Source organism: Seriola lalandi, unplaced genomic scaffold, assembly GCF_002814215.2.
Source record: "Seriola lalandi dorsalis isolate HSWRI2012SDOR001 ecotype SW California unplaced genomic scaffold, Sedor1 jcf7180002054524, whole genome shotgun sequence".
In the NCBI taxonomy this organism is placed as follows: Eukaryota; Metazoa; Chordata; class Actinopteri; order Carangiformes; family Carangidae; genus Seriola; species Seriola lalandi.
In genome coordinates, this window is record NW_019525077.1 from 869,372 (window position 1) to 891,220 (window position 21,849).

The following is a 21,849-nucleotide window of genomic DNA, read 5'->3' on the forward strand; positions in this document are numbered from 1 at the left end:
GGACCCACCATCCAACCTTGCAGGATTTGGTTTCACCCAGTGTTTACCTGAAATTTGCCATATTTTAATTCCATCACTCAGAAAACAGTAAGCCAATCAGAAGAGCGACTCAGAGTCTCCTCTCTTCTGATTGGCTCACCGACCTGTTGTTACTAGAGCTCCAGAGATGTGAAACTACACAGAGATGGTTTTTGGTTCTCAATACCACATATACAGAACATCTTATTATGAATATCAACACTTCAAACAAAACAGGCAACATTTGAAATATGAACCTTTAATGATGATAATAATGATTAATAGTAATAAATAAAAATAGACCCTATTTGTCAGATACCTAATCACAATATGCGGATCACAAATTCAAGAGGATTGCTGTGACTCACACACTCATTTGCCAATTTACAACAGGATATTGTCATTTTGGAGGCTGTAATTTGCTGAGCTGTTGATCTGTGCTGGGTTACACTGAGAGGTGTTCCTAATATTTTGTCAACCTTCATTCATATGAATGGGATGGACGAAATATTAGGAACACCTCTCCCTTTAAATGAGAGTATGTATATGTAACCATAATCCCAGGAAACCCCCCCCCCCCAAAAAAACATGTTTCTGAAGGATCCACATTTAATGATTTTCATGCCATGGAGTGTTTTCCGCTTTATGCCAGCGACCTTCACATCTGAAATGGTTGGATGAACATGTCTGTAGTTGTGACCTTTCCTTTATCCTTCAGATAGTGTTAGATGAGTCAACATCCACTGTTCCTGTGGCTTCACAGGAATGGAGAGCGAGAGTGTTACTGCTGCTTATAGTTTTCCGGATCTCAGTGGTGTGTGCCGTTAAAGCTCTGTGTTTGTTTCAGCATCTCTTATTTCCTGTGACGGCCCCAGAGTCGAATTGTAAGCAGCTGGGGAGTGTGAAAACAAAGATGGTGAGGAAACTTTTCCCTGAAGGCAGCTGACGAATATCAACAAAGTTTTACACAGAAGAGACAGTTTTTTTCTTTAACTTGAAATACATGTGTGGGCAGAGACAGTAGATGGCTAAAAGAATGTGGACACCTGAACGAAATCCGTCATTTATGATGTAATATGTGAAAGTCAGGGGAGTCAGGAGTTTTTAGACATGTTCCAGGGTTTCTACAGGGAATGACATCGTGCTCACATGATGAGAGGTGGTCGGATACAGTATGTGGTGAGATTGCAATCCCAGCCACTCAAGGACTGCCTTCAGCAGATGTGCATGGGCTCTTTGATCCGTCTCCTCCGTCCTCTGATAGACCAGGAGTCTGTGATTTTGACAGCTCCCCAGTCGATGCTGCGACCGCTTTTGTTCTGGTGTTCACAGACATCTCATGTTATGCTACTGGTGCTTTTTCAGTGAGGATTCAGACTGAAAGCAGACAGCATACAGGGGCTATGTTGGTGATGTTGTTTAAAGTGACAAACAAATTAATGCGTTTAAAGATTTATGAATTGTCAAACCACTGAAAAAAAACTTGTAATACTCAGATTTAGGACAGGATTTAACAACTCAGGGTAGCAACTATTTCAGCTTTCGTCATGACGATCACAAGGTAAACTGTAGAAATACAGCGTTCACATTACTACCAAAATAATCTACCTTAAATGTGCTCTTGAGTGTATTTCACTGGCCGCCTTGCCGGATGATGTAGCGTTGCAGAAAAAGTTGAGCGTGGACTTGTTTTGCTGGATGACCCAGTGTTAGCAGCTCCTGTTAGATGAATGAAAGGGCTGCGTTTTTTCTGGATGGGCTGAATTTGCTCTGAATGCACCCTTAGTCTCTTGCCCAGAGTCCTTGCTATTTCACTGCAGCTGTTGAAAGTGACGGGTCTAGAGAAAAACATTTAGAGATGTTATTCCCCAGGTCTAGAGTGAATCTTCAGACTGAAGACCATTTATTTGACTGTTGAACATCTCATTAATCTGCTGCTACAACAGCCTCCTTGGTTTCAGGCTTGCCACCAGATTTTGTAAAGTGGCTGCAGGGCTTTGCTTCCATTCAGCCACAAGAACGTCAGTGAGGTGCAATTCTGATGTTTGGTGATAAGGCCATGTTTAGACACACAACAGGCCTGTGTGAAAAACACAACCCCGCCATTATCACGTTTAAACAGGAAAGGGCCTCCCCCAAACTGTTGCCACTGCATTGGTGCAGTGGGCGTGCCAACACACAGCTCAGAAGAAATGGAGGGTCATCCAGCAAAAAAGTTGAACCTGGCTCAGCTTTTGTCGCAATACGATTCAATGTCATCTGCAATGTGTATTATTTACTGTTTACCACTGTGATAACTATCCACAGATGTAAAACCCTTCCTCATATCTGACTAAACAATCTCTCCACAACAACCATTAGTTGTTTTTCTGGAACAGCTGTCATGGAAATCTTCAATAGATGTTCAAATGTCCATTTTTTTTGATAGATTTGATTTCTTATCCACAATGGCTTAAAAGTTGGGTTGACAGCTTTTATTTTACACCTCCAAATTTGTAAAAAGCATAAAACACAATCAAAACTAAGTTCCTCGATATTGGAACTTGAAGTTCACTGAGCTAACATTTCCAATGCATGACTTATACTTGCTCCATCTCTGATCAACACACTCCAATGGTACCACAGTGTAACATTGTTATCTAATGTATTGATCGTCTCACCGTCTCCTCCTGGAGATGCTTCTCCTTCCAGCTTCTCTCCATCATCAGTGTAATTGTTGTTAGACAGTTTCTATTTGTTCACTTTGTAGTTGTGCTTGCGTCAGCTGTGGAGCTTGTGGGTTATGGATCATCAGCAATGAGTCATTTGTTACCCGAGTTTGTCCCTCAGCCACCGCTTCTCTCCAGGCTCAGTGCAGCTTTAACAGGGTACTGATGTTGTCTGCTCTATGAAAGACTGTGACATCATTGCCTGTATAGTCTGCAAGATGTGCATGGATATATATCTGTAGCTTTTTAGGTAGGTATATGATAAATCTCCGCTCCCAAAGGTGCATATAAACCGGTATACAGTATATACACATATGGGGTTGGGTTCTGGGCTCTGTGCAGGTTCTTCCACACCAAACCACACACTTACCACATACTTTCGGCCATATTGTGTATTTTTCAGCAGTTTGTGATCAGAGTCGACTTTCCTTTTCCGCTGATTGTGCAGAAGTATTCTGTACTTTTGTTAAGGTCATTGTGACTGTGGGAATTGTGCCTGCTGTGGCCTCACCTATAACAAAAGATTATCCCGCTGTTTATGGAACAAGAATCTGAATAAATAACTCTCAACCCCATTGCTTAATTTCTCAGTTTTAACAATTCACTTAGTAGGAGTGGGATTCTGCTGACACTCCTGCAAGTTAAACAGCCATGAGCATTTTCTGTTTTCCTATAAAACAAATTTCTGTGATATGAGATGACAAAGAAAGCAAACAAAAGCAGGGGGATTACACATGGAAAGGTGCTAATAATCATCCAGAACAGTGTTTCTTTACAGAGCTCTGCTGGATCAACAGTGTGATTCATGGAAGAGATTTTTATCTGAAAAGGACTCAAAAAATGTTTTGAATGCTTCAAAGTTAAGAAATTTGCCATCAAACCTACTCACTAAGGACTCAGGCATTTTGTAATTTTAAAGTAGTTGACACACATCGCAGTCCTATAAACAAGGGGCTGGCTTTTATCTTCTTGAAGTTTTGACTGCAGTACATCCCACACAGTAGAGAAGTGAAGGTTTAAAGTTCATTCTTGACCTTAGAAGAAGCACCTAGAGTGGAATCAGACTGAAAGCTCCAGAACGGCTACTAAACTGAACTTATGGTAAAACTGTTTTCTCAACTGCAGTTTCCAAGTTCAAGGATGAACTTTGTACCTCAGCTTTGAACCTTTTGAACCTTTGGCTTTTACTCCCTTTATTGAGGTAGTGCATGACTTAACCAGACATTATATCAGGCTTCTCAGACTGCATGTTCTAAGACAGGAAGTTATTCTTTTTCTTCACTATTCATCATTTCTGTTTGGGGGATAATCGTGTTTTTTGACAATTTGGTGAATTTGCAACACAAAAAGTGAATAAGCCAAATCAATTATTGGAATTTTGTTTTTGCGCTTGTTACCATTGAACTGCAGATAAAAGAAAAATGTGAAAAATGTAATGATTCTTAGGCAGAAATTGTAGCTGCAAAGAGCATTATAAGGACATGAAGTCATCCTGAATTTAAAAACATGTGTAGCATGCTCAGCCTGAGCTATGCCTCCGAGAAGAAGTAAGATTTTTGATGCAAAGAACGAAAAATGGAAAACTGAAAATCAACAGCTTCATGACAACAAGGCAAACTCCATCTGCTCACAATGATCATGTTATGTGCTCAAAAGCTCCGGAACAACTAGTAAGTGGACCTTGTGGTGAGATAGTTTTCTCACCTAATTAGTGTCTTGTACATCAATTGCAAAATTAAATCACATCATCACATTGACCTTCTGCGAATAATTACGCAACAGTCATTGGTTTGTGATTTGTGTGAGTCAGTCTTGTATCTATCCCGACAAAGGTCAACAACTCCCATCCTGTGAACACTTTCTCTCAGTGTGAATACTGCTGCGTCTCCCGCAGCACACAACTAAAAGAGCAGAGATGCGCACTGAGAGCAAAGTAGTTTTCTGGAGCGAAAATTACTCAGGTACACAGATGGAAAACGTGCCTGGAATGACAATGTGAATGGGACTTGACACTGCCTGCCTGGTCAGTGTAGTCACTGCTCCTCCTGCTCTCCTCCCTGGTGGATGAGAAGTGTCTCTCTGGTGGGAGCACAAACGCATGAAGAGATTTTAAGTATGCATACCAAGGTAAATGCAGAGAGGAAAACTTCCACTTCTATCCAGGTCTCCAGGTTCCTGCGGATGTAGCCGTACTCCCGGGAAGTTTCAGTCATTTCCACACACCTCAGTGTGTTTGAAAAAGTCAGTGTTAACAGATCAATCAGTTTCTGTGAGAGAGAAGGAGTTGTAAGAGCTCATCCAGCTGGGGAGTAGACTGTTACTAATATTAGTATCCTATTGTCATTCTCAAGGTAGAATAGTAGAAATTTTCGTTTGCACGCATTTTTTTAATAAGGACAAGAGATTTGTTGATCTTTTAAAAAATAAATGATTTCCTTCTCCCATTTACCAGTATATATATATAACAGAAGAAAAGAAAGAAAATATCTGTTTATAGAAAAATGAATGTTTAAGATCAACACCATTATCAATATTTGAAAGTTTTAAATCTGATCTGATAAAAATATAATACAAATTCTTGATAAGGAATCCTTAAAGTTGGGTCTGGACTGGGTCCAAGGTATTGTATGTGACCGGGACATTTTTACAGTTGAATATTGAATGTGTCAGTCCATCTAATAATAGTTCTGCTGAATGGCACAAATCACTTTTAAAGGTGAGACTATAATCAAAAACAGACTGTTGCATAGATAATCAAAGGGAAATCATAAGTGAAAGGGAAAAGAATTAGTTTTGCTCTCAGCACCACAAGCTGATATAAGTGCATGTTTGCATGAACTGAAAATTTTTCAGATTCGTGTTGCACATGAAAATCTGTTTTGTGTTCAGTCTGGCTCATGGCAGATGGTGAAAGGAGCTAACAGCCAACTCAGAAATGGCTCAAACACCACGATGATCCCCGACAACAAAGACAAACAAAGTGAACATAAAACGATACAACAGGACGGACGAGGGTTTATGATTCAAACAATACCTCTATAAGGCAAGTATGAATGTGACAATAATATATAGGATAGCAGTGTTTTATTTATTAATAGTTTAGTTCATAAAAACTCAGCAAGTGGGGAAAATGCCCGTCACAATGAGCCAGAGATATTCTGTTTTTATAACAATGACAACAAAACAGAAAAACAGCAAATTGTCACATTTGAACATTTAAATTTCTTCATAGATGACTTACACATTTAATTGATTATTAAAACAATTGCATATTAATGATCTGTTTGATAGACTATTTGATTAATTGACAGTTTAATTTTCACCAACAATAATCGTTTAAAATTCTGCCTAGAACGCCATTATTGGCCATGATGTCACACAAACACATGTAACCAATCACACAGTGAAATGCAGCGACATACTCTACACCCCTTCACACACACACACACCCACCCATGTTGACAGATGGGTGTGTATGATCTCGGGGAAAATTAGAATTACAATGAGAGCAAATGTCTGGGATCTGATCTCATGTTATCTGGCCTGATGCCCAGGTGAGGGATTCACCCTCTGCAGCACTTGGATATTAGGTTTTATTTTCACATGGTGGTGAAAATGGAGTGAGAAACTAGTGAAAAGGCCTCGTGCCTGAGGGTGTATCGATGACCTTCCCGAGCCAGTGGAGCTTTGGGAAAAAAAAGAAAGAGAAAGCCATCCTAAGGGAAAATTGTGATTTATATTTGTCACACAGATGTGTTAAGCAGAGTGGGGGCTGGCTGAGTTTGGAGGAATTTGGTGAGCTGGCAGGAATGAGAAACATTCAAGGGAGGGAGAGACAAAAAAGCAAAAAAAAGCAAAAAGGGAATCGTCTGTAGTGTATAATTCTCATAGAATTTGCCTTAAAATGTAATCTAGCAGGAGAGACTGAAGACTGAGTGTAAACGGCAGCAGAACACAAGTTGGAGTACACATGTTCACTGCTGCCAAGCTGCTTACCTTTGTAATTATTAAGCTAATCACTATTACAGCAGACGACTCACAAGTACAGCTGAAGCTGAGACAAATCTGAGGACAGTTTAGAGCTGATTAGAAGCAAAACCTTCCTGTTTCCATCTCTTAGACCGACACATCACGGCACCGTCTGGAGGCAGGTTGGAAAAAGCATGCAGAACATTTTTCACTGGCCCATTGCAGCTGTTAGGAAATTGATGTTGAGGTTGGGTCAGGTAATTACTTCATATATTGTAGTTAGGTTCCTGTTGAATTGTGGTTAGTCTGGGCACGGGGAAATGAATGAATTAAGCTGCTCTGTGACTGTGCACAATGCAAAGTATGGCGCGTGTGTACTCGGCAAACCTCGCCAGGAAGAAAAGGTTTGTGCAAGGTGCCTGTGTGCTCGGCTCATTATTAATGCTTTTGTGTGGTGACTGAAGATACAAACTTACTGGTCCTTTTTTCTCCCCCTAACTTCGAATGCAGATACTGTAGTCTGTTGTGAGAGGATCAGCAAAGTCATTTCACCTTCACTGGCCTCAGGATTCCTTTGATTTCCAGGAGAAAAAAGCTCCACAAAAGCTTCCAGAGGTCTGCGTCAAAGCGGCGATGTCAGTGAAAGATGAATGCTGTTTGACCATCTGTTTCCAGGTGAAGCAGACGGAGGCTGCGCTTCATTCTTTCTGTCTGGCAACAGCTGGTGCCAGACAGAAAGAGAGAGAGAGACAGAGAGAATTGGAACATTTTGTCACTGGCTGGCTTTTGTAAGAGATGGTACTCTGTGATACTAAGTATTGTGACAAGTCACAAGATAGAGTGTGACTGCATGGTAATAACAGCCAAGTGGTTGAGTGAACTTGTGAGGGTCAGCAGTTTCATTCCTGAGACCAAGTGGCACAATGTTGCTTCTCTTTTTTAAAGGTTTTCTGTTATTTGAATTGCCTTTGAGCAAGGCACGTCACCTCCAGCTGCTTTAGTGGCCTTGCTTAGTGCTCATGAGTTGGTGAGATAGCTCATTGTGTTAGTAAGAGCGTAATGACACTCTCATGCTATGTGGGATTTACTGTAATTACCATTTACAATTTGTAAAATATGTGAGAAAAAAAAAATATCAACAAGCAGTAATTTTCAGATCCTCCACACAAACCTTTTCATCAATGCACAGCTACTGCAAGCACAAACTGTACACTACATTTTACAGACTACAGATTAAAATCAAACTGTAGTTCCTAGAAAAGTAAACAAACATGGCTGCCTTACGTCTTAAGTCCAAGGTGATAAAGTTATTTAGGGGCAACCCAGTGGCTGATTCGTTGGGCGAAAAAAGCCCTTAGCTGCAGTTTTACTGTTCAACTCCCAGTCAGCCGGAACATTTACTGCATTTCACTTTCCTACTCTCTCTCCCGTATTTCATGTCTGTCTCCCCTGTCGCTGTCAAACGAAGGCATGTCAAAAAAACAACTTTTAAAAAATGCTAATTTAATAATATAGTGCTATATTGAGCATGTGCAGTATTTTTCAACCCTTACACAACCAGCTCTGTCCTCATACAGCGGCTGCACAATGTTAGATCACCAATGTTTTAAAATCACACTTATTATAAGTAGCCAATAATAGAGACGTCTGCTTGCATAAATTTGTTAGCACTGTAGATATACTCTTCAGGAATTATAGTTAAAGCCAGCATTATTCTGATTTGGTGAGATAAAAATAAGACTGCTTGTCTCTGTTCTGCAGCGCAGTGAGATGAGACATTTGCTGCTGTAGCTGCTTCTCTGTCCTGCCAGAATGTTGTGGAGAGGATGGATGGTATTGTCCAAGATGGCCTTCATCTTACATTGCATGCATCTCTCCACAACAGTCCTGAGTGAGTCCAGACTCCTGCCAAGCACAGGCCCAGCCTTTTTTACCAGCTTGTCCAGTCTTTATGTGTTCATGTCTGACATGCTGCTGCCCAGCAGGCTGCAGTATAAAGAGTACACTGGCCACCACTGACTGATAAAACATGTGCAGCATTTCACTGCCGACGTCAAAGGACCTGAGCCTCCTGAGGAAAAAGTGCCGGCTCTGCCCCTTCCGGTAGATGGCATCCATGTTCAGGGACCAGTCCAGTTTACTGTCCAGGTGCACACCTAGGTATTTATAAGTGTGCACCACCTCAATGTCCTTCCCTTGAATGTTGACTGGCTGAAGGGTGGGCCTAGACCTCGGAAAGTCGATGACCATCTCCTTGGTCTTGGAGGTTTTCAGAAGGAGGAAGTTCTTGTCGCTTCATTCACTGAAGGCCATCGTCCGATCCCTGTACTCCTCTTCCTGCCAGTTCCTGATACGCGTCACAAAAGCTCTGTCATCCGAGTATTTCTGGATGTTGCAAGACTCAGTTGTATGTAAAGTCCGCCGTATACAGGGTGATCAGGAACGGAGCCAGAACCGTCCCCTGTGACATGATGTTTTCCACAGGACCAGGACCCTCCCTGTTTGTAGACTTATGATTAATGGTTGCCTCAGACTATAGCGTTCATTGCAACAGGACTTATTTGGCTTTTAAAGTGAAAACTATTAATTAAACACAAAATCTGGGATGTTCCTTGTACTCAATGCCCCCAAAGTAAAAAAGTAGTACTCCACTAGCCACAACTTCATCCAGTGGCTGAGCCCAGTGAATTTGAAAACACGGATAAATCACCACAGTTTGGACAGATAAATGATGTTTATGTGATGACGCTGAGATCAAATGTGTTTTGTCTTGTTTAGATTCTACACAACAAAAAAGAAGAGCTTGTGAAGTAATTGTGCCTGCTACGCTGGGTGTTTTTTTTTTTTTTTTATGAATAGCTTGTTTTCCAACATCTTGTGATAACAAGCAAATTAATCCCCAAGACGCAAACAGCTGATTTCACACTCCATGTTGTAATTCCTTGCAGAGGCACCTGCTCTTAGAAACATGAAAACACATCAGTCTGCACTTTTTCTCCTCCCCTTCAGACATGATTGAGCTTGATGAGGAATTCATAAAAAAAGGTACATCCATCAGATTTCTATTGTCGGTACGTTAGGCGGGTGTGTTTTAAATTACAGTATGTGGATTTGAGAGAAGTGTGTGTAGTGATAGGTAAAGCAATTTACCTTTAGGTAGAGGTTATCAGGTGTTTTGTTGGTGCCGTTAGCGAGGATGGTTCGTCTCTTGTGCAGTAAACAGGAGTAACTGGAGCGATTTAGCACTCAGTGTCCTCCCCCCTCAGGAGTGAGTGTGTGTGTGCATGGGTGTGTGTTTGAGATGCTTAAAAGAATTAAACTGACCACAGAAGCTTTGAAGTCTCCTGCAACTTCTCAATGCTCAAAATCAATGCAGCGTGAATGCAGGGATAAAACACAGGCTGAATATAACAGATACCAGAGCCCGACCGATACTAGATTTTTGGAGCTGAATTAAAAAAAAAAAAATGCAATAAATGTTCAGGGGAAGTTCTCAACATATCCAATGGAAAACAAGGCTTTTAAATTTTAAGTTTTGTAAATGTAACACCTGGAATTTTCTGCTTTGGAGGTCGTACAAAAGTGCAAGTCCTGAAAATGGTTGTGTGAAGATTTTACCATTACTGTTAGCTACACTCCTATTAATGCTATAATATGTAGACAGAATGGGCTAAGATGCTCACACATCAGCTTCCACTCAGCTGTCAAACTATGAAAGTAGTTAGCTAACAAGCTAACTGATGCAGCAAATGAGTATGATAAGCAAGACAACATGATGGTGGACAGCATTGCACCACCAACTAGCTGACCCTGTAGCATGAAGTCAACACTCAACAGACTCAATCCACCACCGCACCATCGCCTGCTGAGCTGCAGGAAGAGCGGGAAGAGATGCTCTGATGCTTACCTCTCAGTCTGCTACGTTATTGACTATACTGACAAACTGTAGCTGGCTAGCTACCTCGCTAACATAGCAAACAGTTGTTATAAGCATGAGCTACATGACGGTTGTCACGGACAGGGTTTTGATTGAGAGTTATACTGAAAAGGCTAAATGATGGAAATGAAGGAAGACACTGCTTGATTCTGCACCACCATCTGCTCAGCTAATGCGTGCTCTACTACATGTGCTGCAGAGAGTGCTGAGAGTATTGCCAACAAGGAATTGAGAGCATGCTCTGCTGGATAAACTATGTGACACGATTTCTAAATAACCCCAAGCATCTTTGGACAACATATACACCGATACAATGTTTTTGTGATGGATCAATATCGGCTGATAAAATCGTTCAACCAATAAATTAGTCGGGCCCTAACAGACTCCCCTCCCTCTTCAGTGTCATTAACAGAGTAAATAACTCTTTAAATAATCTGATATTTCTACCCTTTCCCTGTTTGCATGATGAACCAGCAGATTGGGAAGATATTTTCCACATTGCCTTACGTCTTCAGAAGTATGAACCCTGAACACATCTGATGAGTTCTTTCCATTTGAAACCTGGTGATAATTAGCTCCTCCAGCCCAAGCCAAGGATCTGGAAGCAGGATGGAAAAGACCTTGGGAGCATTGAGCAATATTTTGAATCGAAAAAAACGCTCAGTTGTGTTCTCTCCTCTGACTCGCTGTGAATCATCCAGTTGCTTTCCAAAAGTCACATGGCAGCTGGAAGAGGCTCATGAGCATCTCTTTCTTCTTTCCATCCAGTTTGCCTGCTAAGGAGAGCCAAATACTTCACATTCTTGTTGCTTGTTGTGATACTACATCCACTCTGCCCTTTATAGAGCAATACCAGAAACAGAAAAGAGACAGATTGCATCTGTTTATGGGACACTAAAAAAAATAGTTTTGTTAGTTTACCATTCCCAAGTTTTGCAACACTTAAGCTTTCATTGCCTGACTCAGATGTCTTTGCATTGTGTAAGAATTTGAGAGCTGCAATAACACTACCGACATGTAAATTACACCATGCACATCAAAGCAATAGCCCACTGCTCATCTTGTGATTAAGTGTTGTTTGCAAATGTCTCAAACGCTGCTTTCCTGGGTTGTTTGTCATAGGTTAGTGGCAGGGTTTGTACTGACTTCATGTATTTTCTATCGACTTTTTAGCCTTTGCGTGATTTTCTGTCCAGGTTTAAATATTTTGTTATAATTCATTGTACATAGGAAAGAGATGGATCAATGCACTGTGGCCAGTCCAGCCAAAAAATCAAATCACAGTTCCCTGGTCCGTGACCTAACACTCCACAAAATTTTATTGCAATTTGTAGTTTTTAACATTTCCTGCCAACTGAGGAACAAACGGGACCAAAAACATCCTTGGAGGTAAAAATAGGCTCCATTCACATCTCAGTATTTCAGGTTCTTACATTTCAGTATTTAATTAGTTGTGTTGGGCAGGGAGAGAGTGGAAACAGTTTGTCACTTGACCTTTCAACGATGACATTGGGTTGTTTGTTCTTTGAGAGAAAGAGAGAAAAAAAAAACGGATGCAGGTCACCAAAATATATTGAACTCCCTGAAAGGAAATACAGTGAGCATTTCTTCCAAAAAGGCAGTTCGCACCCTACCATGAATGAAACCTAAGTTTTGCTGCATGTTGTAACTGACCGACCCCAACAAGGCCTATCGTTGTCTGCTTCAGGGCTCTCTCTCTCTCTCTCTCTCTCTCTCTCTCCCCCTCTTAACACACACAAAAACACTCCACACAAGTTTGATATTCTGTTACTCAACAGCTACAACACAACAACAGATTTAGATCAGTTTGTAACAGAAAAATGCTTAGAATTTGTGTGAGTGTAAACAGGTTCAAGTTAAAGGAATAATTTAACTTTTTAATTTCAGAGGTTGAGAAGATTGGAGGCAGAAGGAAACAGCTAGTCTTGCTCTGTCCAAGTAAAAAATATGCCAACCAAACAATCTATCGCTCACTAGGTCACTGTTTGTTTAACCCATACATGAACATAAATGATTTAAAAAAACAAACATTTATTTAGTGTACCCCACTAACAAAAGTACTTCTGTGCAGCGTCTCTTAATTCTGATTCCAACTTGAGCAGCGTTTTGCCTGTAAACATGATGTAGCGGCTAAATGCTCAATCACTTTCACATCAGATTATATTTAAGGTGCTTTTGAATTTGAAAAGACAAGTCACAACAAACAAAACACTTCTTTCTTGGGCCAAACTAATAGAAGAGGTGTAATGGTTTTAAATGTTTTAAACAATTACGGCCAATGTAAATAAAGAACTGTGATATGCTTTTCCTGTGTGTTTTATCCAAGACTGCCCAAAGAACATTTTCCTTGTTGTGACTGGTTTTTAAGTGTTATGGGGCAAGTCAAAAGTCCGAAGTCTAGGTCAAGACCTCCATCCTTCTAAATCCTGACCAATAAAATGACATGACTTTTGAACATTTATCTATCAATAATGTGAAAATTGTTTAACCCAAGTCCTTTTAACACAACAGATGTACACCAAAGATGTACATGTACACCAAAGACCAAAGGTGTACACCATGACCAGATGCTTTCGAATGCATTTCGGTTTAATGTTGCCTTAACACAAACAACTATAACAGAGTCTTGCCTAAATATAATGTAAAAACATTAACAAAAGACTGATTTAAAACTAGAAATATCTAAACAAACATGAAGTTAACCTTCAGGACAAACCCTCAGATCTTGAGAATTCGTCATACTCAGTGCTACAGACATGAGTCAGTTGATATTCAGAAAGCTTGGAGCTTTGATTCAGAGCCTTAATCAGTCAAAAGACGATAGAAAACAACTTGTCCAAAAACTTAATGTCTTAATGTGATTATAGTTTGGCATGTGTTTGGATACTGGCTTGCGATCACAGTATTTTGTGATATTTCAGATAAATACACTTTGACACTCTTTCTCTGTATTTACATAAACATTAAAAGATTAATATGAAAAAATAAAAAACCCTTTAACTTAGACTGATTGCTTGGTCCGAAGATGCTAAATTAAAGAGAAGTGAGTGACCAGCGCTGCCATTTGATGAATGAGTACCAACCGCCATCAGCATCCTGATGAGACTTTTATCACATTAAACACTCAGTTTCAGACAGTTTTTCAATATCATCACATTAATCACTTGTTATTGACTGGTAATTGGTTTGAACGTGCAGCAGTTATATTATCATTTGATATATTGATCAAGCATGCTAACGTCGCTGACGTGTTACTGTTGGTCCTGGTGTGGAAATGCAGTGTACACCTGCACTGGAGTAACTATCGAGAGACCGTCAAGTCAATGACAATGAAAGGTTTTCTACATAATTTCTGAGCAAGTATTATGAAAAAGATCTTTGCAGCACTAACTATACCAAAAATAATAATGGTAATTTAACACGGAAATTTCTTTCAGAAGCATTGTATGACATATCAAAGCTGAGGTCCAGTACTGCTTTCTAAAAATGAACGAGCAGCCCCTATTCTATGTTTTTTTTCAGCATGCATTCCTCCACAGGAACCCAGAAACACCTTCAATTTTAGGTAGGTTGGCTCTCCGCTGTGACGAGTAGCAACCATGAGATTAGTTTCCAGCACCCAGTATCCTACAGGCATAACCACGATGGCTTTTATGCTCTAGTATATGTTTAATGTCAGAAGTGTTATATTTTCACCTGCTCCTGTGGAGATGTTCATACTAAAACATTTTTCCCGAACAAAGTGGCATGGCTACAAGGACTTTGCTCCAGCAGGATACGAGAACAGCTCTTGGAGGTGGCTTTGACTTCGGCGACAGACATTGACTTTGATGTTGAAAACCTGTGTGGTGTTTCCATTAGTATTATTTTGTCCACCTGGGGCCACTGCAGCCAGCCCTGAACTCATCTTATCACCTGAAAACATTATTATGGTGAGCTTGTTAGGAAACAGCTAAATCCGGCAGACAAAGAGCTACGTGTAGCATTTGTTTGGAGTCGTGTTTCTGGTCACTTGACAAGTGTAAGTCCAATATTCACTCTCCTTCTATCTCTGTTTTAGTTTGTACCAACCCTTGAGGGAAATATCTGTTTCTTTAGCTGCTAAATGCTGCACTGTGTAGCTAACTTTGTTTGCCTGCTTGGCAGGTAGCGTGCACTCAGTTTATTCAAGCTTTTTCACTGAAAACACCTGCCTGCTGCAGCTGAAAAATGTTGATGAAAGCAGTAAAAGTGAATGAAAAAGTACAGTTGTGGGCTGTAAAACCAAAATAATGAGCGTAGCGTTCAGGGGAACTGCAGAGTCAGGTGATAATTCCCTGTGAGTTTCTAAGTGTTACCATGTAGTCATTAGAGCAGCATATTTGCCCCTAAACAATCTTCTCTTGGACAGAAACTTTTTCAGACTGCATCATACAGCAATTTAATCAGATATCTATTCCTACTGTTTCTTGTTTGTGTTTTTGTGCTTTTGGCTAATGATGCCAATGGTACTTTGATCCACTCTTTATACTTGATTTTAAGACTTGATTTAAGTCTTGGGTCTCTATTGTGTCTAAATACTAGTATGAACCTTTATACATGGTATACTAATTGGTTTTAATCCACTTTCTGTCAGACAGTACTTTGTGACAAAGCGCATCATTCTCACACTTCGAATAAATGTGTGTAAAAGCATCTGTGACAGAAACTTTTCTATCATATATGACCCTTTGCTTTTGCAGTGAAAAACTCCAAGTTTATTTTCTTAGGCAACGCAGCCAAGATTTAGAAATCATTAGTAATGCTTTAATATAAGGCCCAGTGGGAGCAGGAGTGTTGGCTTCAATTTTATGCCTAAAACTCCCCATGAGCCTGTTAACAGTGATTCAGAAGCTTCGGGTGGGCCACAGAGAATGCACATAGACACACACGTACCTTTTAAAACCTCCACCACCCCTTCAGCTCAGAACCACAAACCTGCGTGGCGTCTCCACGATGTGAAATGCCTCGGCCAGCATCTTTTTCTCCTGTTGTGGTGCACTGCTGGTAATTAGGCTGCTGTTGTTGCTGCTGTCACCGCTCATTTTCAACTCTATTGAGGCAGAGGGAAGAAAAAGGCTAAAACAATATTACCTCAGTCATAAAATCCAGTGTAATTACGCTTGGTTTTATGTCCCCCAGGGGAGTCAAAAATTCCCTTACATGACAAGTAAATCGCCAGCACTAAATCAACTGCAGCTTCAGAACACCGCCGCACTGCCAAAATGATAAAGCTTGAGAGGATGGCGACTTTGCTTTCTCTTCAGTGTTGAGGTGGAATTTGTGGTCTTGAAATAGGGCACCTGATTTCAGGCCATTGTTCACTGACCCATTCCTCAGTGAAACCCATATTTAGCTCCAAACAGAAAGAAATGGTGCAGAAACCGAATAACAAACATCATTCATGACTACTGTAAAACGAGATGTCAACCAAGAAAGAATTGTTGCATTAATGCCTTTGGTCACACATTGCTTTCTCGGTCTAGACTAATAGAAGACATGCATCAGGCCGTTTGGTGTTTCAGAAAAAGAAATAGCCTGTGGCCTATGTGCTCAGTGACCAAAAAGGAAAAGGAAACCCCTGATCAGCATCATGTTCGTCCCTGCAAACAGATGCCACACATTGCTGCAATAATTAAAACAAGTGAAGCGTCCCAGTATTAAAGCTGACCGAGGAGACATTAATGTCAGCTGCCTGTGGTTGATAGGTGCGTGCTTCTTCCCATGGAGCGTTATCTTGTTATAGCCATTAATGAAGGAACCTGGTCTACAGGTCTACTGAAGTTATAATGCGAGCGTCACTCTGGGGCCCGCTAAGGGTTTAATTAATTGCCTTAAGTACCTTCATGAATTTTGTATGACAGTGATTGCTTCAGCCTCTGTTGATAAGCGAGTCAAATCAATGGACTGACTTCCCATTGTCTTTAAAGCACAAAACAACTCCTCTGCAACCCCCACCCCCCCCTGTTGGAAAATGTGTGTTGACTAGCTTTGCATCATATTTTGCTCTATATCTACAGCTTTTAATTAACCCCCCAATATATCAGTTCAGCACCCTAAAGCATTACAGCTTCTTCTCTGGATGTTTTGACACGGGAATGATTGAGGGCAAGACAGGATGTTATTTACAAAGGACACCCACCATTTTTATATTGACAATATTTATATGGACCAGCCTCTGGGCAGGGGGTTTGTCAAGACTGAAGTAATCATTAGGCCTCTTTTCCTACCTTCTCCCAGGAAACTCTCAAACAACATTTGGTTTTGTTTTTTACTGTTGTTGTTCAGGTAGTTTGGAACAGGAGAGTGGCACATACAGATCCAGTAGCTAAGTTGCTGATGACAGATTGGTGACCTACTTTAGTTCAAAACCAGTATTTTGTTGTTGTGGGCGTGACAGGGAGTGATGAGGAAATATGCAGCTTCGACATACTGCACAAAGTTCAAAGTATTTAAAGCACAAATAGACCATAAATGTGTGTAATTATTATTCAGCATTTTTTGTCATATCATATAATTTCGTCCCGCCCCGGCGTTGAATGTTCCTCCTTGGTCCAGTGCTGGTCTGTAGCCCTGTGGCTGGGAACTGCTCATTTACAACAAGTGTACCATTTGAAACCTGGAGTCAAAGAACGACAATGTTGTGTGTTCTTTTAGCCAAGACACTTAAGACTGTAGTGCATTGTGTGCTTTGAAAGTAATTGTTTTGTCATTATTTCGTGTCGCCAAGCCTCGTGACATGTCCTGTTAGTCTGTCCGGGTCTCTTGGTCTTTTTGTTGAGGTGTCTTCTGTCTTGTTTCATTCATTTAACTCCTTTCAGATTGACTCCTTTGAACAGCTGTGGTCAGGGTGATGCTCCAACATGCGCTCCTGGCGCCCATGATATCGCCTCTTTCAAGGTTTCGTGAGTTCTTACTTTAAGCCCATTCTCAGTCACTGGGAAGATGGTGTTCGAAATCTAGCAGTGTTTCTTGCACCTGCTCATGTTGCAGTGTTTCTGAAGAGTGTGACAACATTGACTTAAACCTGCATTTTCTGTCTGAAAGGCAAGGATAAAGTAAAGGTTCATCAGGCAAATTATCATTCAGAACTTAATTAACTAAAGAATAATGCCTTGTGTTACCTCATCAGATATGAATTATCCGCAACTGCAAAAAAAAAAAATCTACCTCCCTTGATCTGTTTGTCCTAGTCTTTACTCAGCTCACAAGGTGAATTTTTATGCAAATTCCTGTCCTCTCTATCTTAATGTGCATTTCCCTATCATTTCATACACAAGGTACATTATGTGGGCCAATCCTGCAGCCCCACATAGCAGTTTCTTTGTAGCAGAAACAGATAAAAGGATTACAGCCCATATTTTAATGCAAAAATGCTGCTTATTGTGGCCGTAATACCCTGGATACTTGTTTGGCATTTTTCCATGAATGAAGACGCTGTGTTCTTTTTCTGTCACATGCACTAACATTTATGATTAGGAACATATAGATCTACATCCTCAGTGGAGAAGCTTTGTTCTATATTTTAATGCGTTTGAATATAAACAAACAATTGCAGATTTCACACAGGTTTTGCAATATATAAATACGTCATTCTGGCAGGATATTTGTGTCCTTATTAATGGGCTTGCCGGAATGTGTGAGCGTCTGTGAACAGTGCAGTGTGGATATTAATGCCGTCACAGCAGACACAGTAGATTTCCACTCTAGGCTGATGGCGAGTTGCCTGTCGCCTACCTCTGTGCCATTTTTAGCCTGCGGCGGCTCTGGCTGGCTTCGCTGCCACCTTGCTGCACAGTGCCACGTGTGGGCAGGAGCTGGCTGGGGGCCCCTCGCTCCAGTCTCCTGGGCTGCTGCTGCTGCTACTGTTGCACGGTGGGGCTCCCGTGGGACTGGGCTGTGGAGGTGGGGGGTGGGAGGGGGTGCTCGCCGCTGACCGAAGCACACTAGCGATCTTAAGGAGCGCTGCTGAGGGGAAGTCCTGTGCGTTTGAAGTAGGGACCTCAGAAAGCCTGTTTACTCAGGGGGGGGGGGCGGGGGGGAGCTGGGCCGCTGCACAAGAATGCCTGTGTCATGACGGGAGCGGCGGAGAGGAGGAATGCACTCCACAATCCCAACACTGTAGGAGCTGGGCCATGGCTGAGGTGGCAGCCATTTCTTACTATTTATTTTAGCTCCCTCTCCACTCAATCACAGGCCCTGTCTGCGGCCCTAAGCATCCCTGGAAAAATGAAAAATGGCCTGTGCTTTTATTTATGGCTTGAGATTTCCAAGTATTTGCCAGCTCAGTATCTACACCCTGTGTTGATGAAATATAAAAGCTGTGATTTTTTTTTTTTCTTTTGCTTTAATCATTTATTTATTCAGGGAAAGAAAACTTTTTTTCAGGAGTGATTTGCCTCAACTTTCTTTAGCTGCAGACATATTCAGGAGGTTCTCAGTGAACTCACAGTTCACACTAAAAATGTTCTTGGTTACTGTTCAGGTGAGAACATCAAAAGACGACATTGAGACTCCTGTCTATGTCTTTATCTTCTTCTAAGTTCTGCATCACTAAATGGGCTTGAATGGTTTCTTAATGTCAGATTTGATATATGGTTTGTAGAGCAGAGAAGGTTAATTCCAGTATATAGACACGTCCGTCAGGTTTAGCTTAAGGCACTGGAACGAGTTTTGTTTTGACTCACCCCTCTGCCAAATTTTCTGACACGGCAGGATGACGGCTTACCAAAATGTCTTTAATACACAAGCTGCTTTTGAGTCCATGTGACCTTTGTTTACCAACCCTGGTTTGTTTGTAAATGGGCTGCGTGAACCTACATGAACCCGATTTTTTAAAGTTCAAGGCCAGCCCTGTGTCTTGCTGGAAGACTCCAGGCAGAGGTTTATGGACATTACCAAATGGAAGATGACCTCCCTTCCCTTGAGTTTATGTTCAGTTTTAGGTTCAGAATGAAGACGTGCCAGACACAGATAAATGCAAGAGGAACCACACCCCACACACACACAGCCAGGGGTCAGCAGTATAATTTATTCTGAAAAAACTTTCAATTCTGAAAGTGGGAAATGTTTGCACCAAGCTGCAATACAAAACAGATACCACTGTGTGCATTAGCAACGTTTTAGCTCATAGCCTTTAGATAAAACCAACTAACATAGTGTGTCTACCTAATATTTATAATAACACCAGTGTAAATGATGTTGTAGTGATGGAGTGAACAATCTCTGCCCAAAAACTCTGTTTTTGATAACATGGAGAGCGCAGAGGCTTCACGCTTCATTTCAATTTCAGATTATGTCAAAGAGATTAAAATTACTCCCCTCACACAAAACTAATAAAAAATGAAAAATACAGTTTTCCGTTGTGGCTGAGACCAAACAAAACAAACTGTGGGCATGATCACAGCTTTACTGTTGGCCAGCAGCTTCAGCAGAGCAAAACAGTCTCACTCCTTGCCAAGATTTTCCCCGCTGGGGTTTGAACCTGCAACTCTCCTGCTGGCTGTATTTATGACCAACAAAGCTGTTGATACCCCAAAGGATTTTTTTTTCTTTTTTTCAGTCATTATAGTGGAAAATCTAATCTCTAGTGGTTCCTACTGCAAAGCATCAAAGCGTAGTGTAAGGGATATCTGTTGCCACTCGATCAGCTCTCGGGGTGGTAGTTGTTTGCCTTCGTCAGGATTACCGAGGGGACCAGATGAAGGATTTAATATCAGCACTGCTCACTGAGCGGCTCGACAGAGACGGCCTCTGCCGTCAGACTGTAAAGCTAAGCAGTATCAGGGGGGCATTAAGCACTGGTGGGCCGTTCCATCAAAAAGGGAAGTACTAGCAATTTCATGGTCCGATTCAGTACCAGCGAGCAGACTGGACCAAATACTGTCAAGTCAGATTATTCCCTTCAGTTTCATATCGAGTGGTGACAGAGGCTTGCTCTGAAGTCAAATCTGATTTCCCTGTTATATAACTGCACAGGATAATCTATGAATTAAAAAAAAAAAAAGCTTTAAAATAACTGTAGATTGTTTGTGTTATAGTCCCATTACCAGCAGTGAATCGCATTGGCTTTTTTGGAAAGAAATAGAATTGTGGTTTGAATGACCTGATCGCAGTTCAGCAGTGTGTGAGCTGCTTATACTCAGTGTCACAGACCTGTTGTCCTTGCTCGCTGGAGAGATTTCAAGCCTTAACGTGGGCTTTCAGCAGCTTCTAACAAGCTCAAGAGTCTTCAGGGTTCTCTGAGCATTTACCTGACGAAGCCAGCGGCCCGGAGGCTTCATTTACAGCCAGCACTGAACAAGCTGTCATTAGCTGTGTGTGTTACAGTATGATGCACGTTAATCGAAACCCACACTCTGTCACTGATTGGCTTCAGGGAAGTGATGTGAATGCACAGTAAAGAGTGAAAGACGGAGATGTAAACTACTGTATGATTGGTTTTGTGCCATTCTGACTGAGTGAAAAAATCCATTCAGAAATGTAAGATTGATAATCTTTGATGAAGTTCATGTTAGTCAAATATAAAGTGTTGAATGTTTCCAGATGGAATCAACTAATAGAATTAACTGATAATGTCGAGCCTTCATTTTGCAGACAAAATAAAAAGGTATTTGCAAACGAGCAAGTGTTATATGGCTACATGTAAAGTGTACTTTCAAATTTAGTTAGGTTTAGTTTAGCTTAGTCGCAACAAACAATTATTTTTACTATCATTTAATCTGTCAATTATGTTTTTGACAGAAAATTGTGAAAACAATTCCCTTCCCAGTTTAATAGAACCTGAAGTGTCATCTTCATGTGCTTGATTTGTTTGTTAGATATTCAAATTACAATCACATATAACAGAGAAATGCTCCACGCCCAACTGTCCCGAGAAGCTGGAACCAGAGAATGAAGCTGGCATGTTTACTTGATAAATAAGTAAACCAATAAACAGATAAATTGAATTGAAGTCAGTATTATTGTTATCATTTCAACACTTCAGGTGTTATGAAATCCAATAGCTGTACCTCCACGCTTCTAATGTGGATTTAACCCTCCGACACCTTCCTGTGTTTTGCGCTTTACTGGCATCTTTCATATAATAGTGGATCAAGGTGTGTATTTACTCAGTGAGCATTTCAACATAAAAGCCCTACAGCAAATGCTTTAAAAAATTAAAAAAAAAGAACATTT

The 21,849-nt window shown here is 40.9% G+C and overlaps 1 protein-coding gene across 2 annotated transcripts in view; it reads left to right on the top strand.

Annotated features, from left to right (window-relative positions):
• Window positions 1-21,849, top strand: part of adamts3 (ADAM metallopeptidase with thrombospondin type 1 motif, 3) — a 136,145-nt gene that overhangs the window by 34,381 nt on the left and 79,915 nt on the right. The gene's annotated exons all lie outside the window — the stretch shown is intronic.